Source organism: Passer montanus, unplaced genomic scaffold (assembly GCF_014805655.1).
Source record: "Passer montanus isolate IOZ18808 unplaced genomic scaffold, ASM1480565v1 scaffold129, whole genome shotgun sequence".
Classification (NCBI taxonomy): domain Eukaryota; kingdom Metazoa; phylum Chordata; class Aves; order Passeriformes; family Passeridae; genus Passer; species Passer montanus.
This window is the reverse complement of record NW_024359721.1, coordinates 1-7,652: the sequence shown is the minus strand read 5'-3', so window position 1 is coordinate 7,652 and position 7,652 is coordinate 1. Positions and strand designations below refer to the sequence as shown.

The following is a 7,652-nucleotide window of genomic DNA, read 5'->3' as shown; positions in this document are numbered from 1 at the left end:
AAAAACAACAGTAAATTAAAAGTCACTATGATATGTGCATATTGACCTGATTAAAACAAAACATAAGAAATCCATCTACCCCCAAAAATAAAGCATCCTGGGAGGAGGCTGTGCTTGATATAATTAGCACCTGAGATAGAAAAAGGAAGTGTGCACAGGTCTCCAGAGACAATTTTTTTCAAAGGCACAAAAATGTCCCACAAATATGGGTTAAAAGGACACGCAAAGATCATTTTTAGATTGAAAAACCTAAACCAGAGTCAGATGTACTTCATATTTGACTCAAAGGTGCACTGGCAGATAATAAGGCAACTCTTCACCTTTTATCATACTTCCAAAGTGTAATCATCTTATTCCCACAAAAGAAGACATGTTTGTGATATAAGCGGGAAAAAAAAAAAAAAAATCTGTCTCCAGAGCAGAGATGGGGTGGGCTTCCTAAAGAGCTAGAATGATCTAAGGGAATGCACTTCACCCCTGCCATCGGCCTTCCTACAGATACCTCAGCTAGCCAAGCCTTTTATGCATCTAAACAGCATTTTCACTAGACTACATATAGTTTATTTTATACATGGTGCTTTTTTTCCTGAAGTAGTCATCACTGAAGCACAAGTTCAGCAGAATTGTAACTGTTTTCCATTACCTCTAAACTTAGGAATATATAATCCAAACAGGAAAGTTGGCTACAAAAAGTAGGCATGCTGAGACTGTGGTCTGTATTTAGTTTTTGCAGATCGGCTAAAATGGAGCATTAAGTGTTATGAACTACATTTCAATATACCTGTCTTAATTATAAGGCTATATTATATCTTTTGACAGACCAGTGCCAAAAAATCTTCATGAGAGATGGAGCAGACTTGTGGTCTGGGGTTTCAGAAAGGGACAAAATAAATCTGTGAAAATCTGCATCACACAAATAACTGAGAGCCACTACATGAAGGAGGAATGTCCAAGGGAACAGACTGAAGTTGTGGGAGATGGTCACCTCTATTGCCATATGCTTGTAAAGATTGGCAGACACCTTCTCCATATCATGGGGAAATCAGGATACAGGCTCAGTCACTTTGTCTGGGAAAGCACTGAAGTGGTGATGAGCAAAACAATGTTCAGAGGGCTGGGCTGCAAGGCACAGGCACAACCAGAGCAAGTAGATTTATTACCACCCAGTAGCAGTCGTGTCCACCTCCCAGAGAAACTCCACAGGGCTGTATTATAATACCAGGCAACTTAATGCCTAAGGTTTTGACAGATTTTCCCTCCAAAATCTTGTCAGGGCTACGGAGTTGTTGAAAATATGATGGCAACACACCCTCAGCTGCTCCTGTCCACATCCAGCATCTTAGTTCAAATCCTCTCACAGGGTGCAGGGCCTTCTGTCAAAGCCTTTGTTGTCACTGTCACTTAACAAGGCTGTTTAGCTGAAATTCTGTTCTGTGCTCATGGTGATCATTAACAGAGCTGAGGATAGCCCTCACAAGTCCTGACCCCTGCCAGTACTGCCAGACTTTTCTTCTCACTATTTTATTGCTGTTCTGCTAAAGGCACATGGCTGCTGTTAAAATCCCAGCCAGCTGCTAACAACTGCTGGGTTTTTCCCAGTTCATTAGAGGTCTACAAATAGTTTTAAATCATTAAGCTAATTAAGCAGAAATAAAGCCTGCCAAATGGTTGTAGGCCTTAAACAAAATACATATCTAGAAATTGCTGACCTGGTAAAAGACTGCAGGAAGGGTCATCATGCTAAGCCTTAGTTCATCAGCTTCCCTTATGCACATATTTGAGTGTCCTGGCCAGGAGCAGTAGCTTTTGGCACCACAGCCTGCTGTTAGGGTGGGCCAAACACAATTCATGCTTCTTGGTTAGCCCATCACCCCTGTCCTGGAGTGTGTCAGACACAGCATGGCCAGCCAGGCCATGGGATTTTCCCGCTCTGCTCTGTGCTGGGGCAGCCTCACCCCAGGTTCTGGGGGCAGTTTTGGGTGCCACAATATAAAAAAGACATTAAAATACTAGAGAGTGTCCAATAGAAGGCAGCAAACATGATGAAGGGTCTGGAGAGGAAGCCGTGTGAGGAGGACTGCTGAGTAAGTCTGAGTAAGTCACTCAGGGGCCACATATTCAGTTTTAAATAAAACTTTAGTACCTGTGGAAAATAATTATGTTGTAGTGCAGGAGGCAACTGGCCAGCCTGAAAAGGCATATTTTTGCAAACCTTTAAGGTATAAATTGGGAAAACAATGGGGTGTTCATAAGTTCTTGTATATGCCCAATTCGCCCAAGGCACTTTTAGGGAGAGATTTATTGGAGCAGTTACAAGCAACCATTACATTCAAAAATTGAGAGCTTACTTTGGAGGTGAATGATCAAAAGTACATAGACGTATTAAGTTTAACCTTAACAGCTATTGAAATTAAGGAGGAAATTGATGAAGAGATATTAAGTCAAGTATTTCCCAGGTTATGGACCTCTGATGTACCAGGGAGGGCAAAAAATGCCTCCCCCATAGTAATTAAGCTTAAGAAAGGGATACAACCAGTGAGAATTAAGCAGTATCACCTAAAAAAAGAAGACAGGGAAGGAATCAGCCCAATAACTGAAAATTTTCTGCAGTTAGGGTTATTGAAAGAATGCCAATCTGATTTCAATACTCCCATTTTACCCATTTGGAAATCTGATGGGTCATATCGCCCCCCCTGAAATATCATGTTTTCTGCTGGGCTGTTGGGGTCCACTCAATGGAGCCTTGGAGAGCAACTTGCAAAAGATCTGGAGTCCTGGGAAGCTCCACAGGAAGAAGGAAGGCTATTGCAGTACATGGATGATCTTCTAGTAGCCACTCGGATGAGGGAAGCATGTGTGGCCTGGATGGTAAGGCTTTTGAATTTTCTAGGACTCTAAGGATACACAGTATCTGTGGGGGGATGGAATAGAAGAAAGTAGAGATAGTGCAGAAGGTAATCACGCCCTTGAGGAGTTGCAGCTGTACTAACTACCCAAGATTAGGAACAGGCCTGCCCTTAACAGGCCACAGCTGTAACCAATGAGAAGAGAAGTGCTATAAGAGAGTGGGTTGGCTGGTTGAGAAGGAAATTAGAGTTTGTTGGCTGTGCTGTGAGGAAGGAGTCAGTACTGTGAGGAGCTGCCCATGAGAAATTATGAAGAAGGTATGGAACTTTTACAAATAAGATGACAACAAGTATCAAAGAAAAAGGCACAAGTAGTGGAACAGAAAGTAATCTACCTGGGATACAAAGTCAGTGCTGGGCAACAGACTTTAGGGCAGGCTTGCAAAAACCACATGCCAAACCCTGAAACTCCAGACAGCAAAGGAACTCCGAACCTTCTTAAGCATGGCAGGGTGGTGCTGGCTGTTGGTTTATAATTACGGACTGTACATCATATAGAGATCTCCAGTGGACAAAGGAAGCCACGTGAGCCTTTCACCAGCTAAAGAGTGCCCTCATGTCAGCTCCAGCTTTGAGACTTCCAGATGTAAGTAAACCATTCTTTCTATTTTCCCATGAAAGACAGGGTATTGCCCTGGGAATATTGGCTCAGGACTTGGGTCCATACCAGAGGGCTAGATGCAACCGCCAAAGGATGGCCAGGTTGCCTCAGAGCTGTAGCAACAGTTGTGCTGAATATATAAGAGACACACAACTGGGACAGAAAATGACTGTGCTAGTGTCCCACACAATGTCCACAGTACTGGAAGTAAAGGGTGGCCACTGGCTTTCACCACAGAGGTTCCTGAAATACCAGGCCATCGTGGTAGAACATGATGATGTAGAGATAGTGGTAACTAATATTGTCAACCCAGCTTCTTTTCTCAGTGGAAATCAAGGAGAAGCAGTGCACCATGGTTGCATGGAGACCCTTGAAGCTACTTACTCCAGCTGCTCAGCCTTGAAGAACGCTCCTTTGGACAATGCAGAGACTTAGCTGATTGCACTGACCCGTGCCTTGGAAATGGCAAAAGGAAAGAGAATAAACATCTATACAGACTTGAGGTACGCATTCAGATGCATGCACATGGAGCCATCTGGACAGAGAGGGGACTGCTGACCTAACAAGGAAAGGAGAGATAATCTGGCTGCTGGAAGCAGTTCAGCTGCCTGAAAAGGTAGCAACTATGCATATTAAGGCACACCAGAGAGCGAGCTCAGAATTAGAGGAAGGAAATGAGCTGGTGGATGGAGAGGCAAAGAAAGTAGCAAAAGGTGAGGTAATTATGGACAGGTTTCCCTTGAAGGTAAGCCAAAATGTAATAAGAAAGATAGAAATCTAATTGAAGATCAAAAAGGGACATAAAACCAAGAAGGGTGGGCTACCATTGAAGGGAAGCTGGTAATCCCTTCCCATTTGTGTGGTCGCTAGTTAGGGGAGAGCACCAGAAAACACACTGGGGCCTTACTACTTAAAAGCTTTTATGAAGTGTGGCTCCTTTCCCAGAATGACCAAGGCTGCTGGTGTTACAGAGTGCATTGAAATGAAGTGTTGACTTTTAAGTAGTGGTTTCCATAGGCTTTCTAGAATACATATCTGATTGAAAGAATCATTGCTAGGAATTTATATGCCACTGTTACTCAGGTAAACTGGCAGTGAGGTCCTTACCTCCAGACTAACCCCAAGAATACCCCCAGACTGAAACTCAGTCAGATTGGGTGGGGCCATGGGCCACTGGACAGCAGTGGCAAATTGACTTTCCAGAACTCCCAAGGAAGGGGGATAGCGGTATTCATTAGTACTGATAGATACATTTTCAGGATGACCAGAAACGTTCCCCACCAGAACTGTCAAGACTAGAGAGGTGACCTGGGTATTATTACATGAAATAATACCACACTTTGGTGTTCCAGCCACAATATCCTCAGATAGAGGATCACATTTCATTTCTGAAATAGTGCAACAGATTGGTAGCCACCTGGTCATAGACTGGGAACTTCATACTCCATACTGCCCCCAGCTGAGCACCCCCAGGTGGAGAAAACTAATCATTTGATTAAGCAGCAGATTGTAGTACTGCGGCAGGAAGTTAATCTGTCCTGGTCCCAAGCTCTTCCACTGGCACTATTGCAAATTCTATCTAAACCTCAGGCTAAAGAAAAGATGAGTCCCTTTGAAATGTTTCATGGAAGGCCATATGGAATACAAAAGGGAATGTCCACCCACATTGGGGAGGTAACATTGGCCACCTACATGGTGGCTTTAAGCAAACAGCTCAGAGAAATTGAGAAACACATGGCTGGAACTTGGAGCAGGCAGCTAGGTGGACCAGTACATGACATACAGCCTAAAGGTTATGTATATGTTAAGTCTCTTACAGAAAAGGCTTTGGAACCACAGTGGGAGAGACCATTCCAGGTGCTTCTCACCACCTTCACCACAATCAAGATCAAGGAGCAGCATGCCTGGATCCACCACTCTTGAGTGAAGAAGGCCCCAGAAGCCCCTTGGAGAGTAACACCAGGAAACAATGAACTGAGACTAAAGCTTACTCAGGCAAAATGAGTATATTGCAGCTGGGGGTAATTTGTAATTTTATTTACAGAATTGTTTTGTATATAATTATAACTGGAGTCTTAGAATTTGAGAGTACCTCTATCCAAAGCAATGCTGAATGGCCTTGGTCCCAAGCTTTTAATCAGTATGCTGGATCCATGGGAGAACCTTCTGAGATAAAAGATTTAAACCTGTCCAGTGTGGCAATCCATGGGAATCAGGTATATGAGGAGCAGGAGTAGCAGGAACTGTGGACACTTCAAGGGATCAGAGAAGAAGAAATCAAGGTAATGTGCTGAGTGGTCAATGGGATTGCTCATGAGAGTTCAGATGCAATTAGTGTCTTAACCTCTCCTGTATACAAACACCAGGAAGAATGTGGATGAACAACAACTGTTGTTCAATCCAGAATGGTCTCTCAAACGTGTTGAATTGCCAATGCAAATTAACAACTCAAAAATCTAACCAGCCTGCTCCTCTTTGCTAAGAAATCCTTTGAGAGCTAGACAATGTAGTTACAAAGACAAGTATACTTCAGAAGCAGAAGAAGAAAAGATCTAACTGGAATATTAAAGACAGGATTGGGAGTTTTAAATGGAATTGATTCAGAAATACTGATGAATAAGCTGGCCACTACAGCAGGTGGCCTAGCAAAATTGAAGCGGCCTTTACAGTCATATCTATTGGCATTAGGAACTGGTCAGTGGCAGATTTCAAAAGTATTGCCAAAGTGGGAAAAGACTGGGGACCAAGACCACAAGCTAATACTAGAAGCGCTTAGTACAATTCAAGATAATGTGTTTTTAGCTTTCAGTTGTATGCAAGCACATATGGATGTAGGCAGCAGCAGCTTTTATCATATGGGAAGGGGGTGAAGGTAATTTTCCAGAAATTCAGAAGGTTGTCTGGGATAATGCGATTTATTTTGAAAGGAAGTTTCAATCCTGGTGGACTATGGTAAATTTCACCTATGATCCTGCTTCTAATGTGGCCACTGCCTTTGTGCTTACCATACGTGATAATGCCACTCTTTATATTATCCACCCCATCGTTGCACTAGGATTAAATAATGAAAAAACGGTGCTCTACCCTTAAGAACATAGGGTGTGGGCACGAAAGGTGAATGAAAAGTGGCAAACAGTAAACTTAGAATCTTGTATTACTAGGGAACAACTAGGACTCATTTTTGAAGGCAACACTATTAATGCTCAAGATGTGTGTCCAGACACTGAACAAAGTATTTGCCACTTTGAGGTTCATCCGGTCACTGATCAGAAAACTGTGCTCGTATATACTAGTAAAGGTTCTGTGTGCTTGAGAACTGTTTGTGCTATTGTAAAAATTCATAACAACTATGTTATTTTGTGTAGTAGAAATCATTCTAACATTCGTATTTGTAGTTTTGTGAACCTCCTTATTAAATGTACATGGTAAAGCATTAAGACACTTATTATTGTAGGGATTTGCATTAAGTAAAAGAGTATACTTATGTTCTAGGGAAGGAGGGAAATGAGACGGAGTGGAAATTTCCCAGCGTAGAAATCCATTTTGATTTAGGTGAAATGCACATATTTGCGTTAAGCTTTGAGTAGCCTGCGAACATAGCTGTTTAGGCTGACTGCCTGTTCTCACAAAAACCTATGCTTGGAAAAACTGCTTCAGCAGAATGAAAAGAGATAAGGGGGAGGATGGGGACAGACAGAAAGGATTCTATGGAGGGCAGGGCATCATGAAGCAGGCATTCTTTCTGATAAAGAAGAATTAGCAGTAAATGTCACGTGAAATCAGTAGAAGGAATATGTATGTATCTATGGTGAAATTGGATGCATATCTATTTGAGAGGGAGACAAAAAGGATCTGGAGTTCCCAGAGGTATGCATGTCATTTTGGGGAAAAAAATGCCACATGTGTCCAGCGCTGTAATTAACATACTGGCTTTAAACCTTTCACAAAGTTATGGAGATGTTTTACCGCTGGGAATCAACTTCTAATGGCTTTGAAATCGATGAAGATAACTCTTTTTTTCAGGATCGATGTCATGTCACAGCTGTATTCCCCCCAAAGTTGTGTATTCCTCCTTGAATTTTCCCCCTGCTCCTACTGCCTCTGTGAGGATAGTTTTGACATCATTTGTCCCTTTGCACTGCCCC

At 42.5% G+C, this 7,652-nt stretch overlaps 1 long non-coding RNA gene across 1 annotated transcript; it reads left to right on the top strand.

Moving 5' to 3' along the window:
• Positions 1–3,115: 3,115 nt before the first annotated feature.
• On the top strand, positions 3,116–6,845 carry LOC120497352. The gene is made up of 3 exons (XR_005626484.1): positions 3,116–3,492; positions 3,821–4,010; positions 5,317–6,845. It is a non-coding gene; the product is annotated as an uncharacterized LOC120497352 (long non-coding RNA).
• The last annotated feature ends 807 nt before the right edge of the window (positions 6,846–7,652 follow it).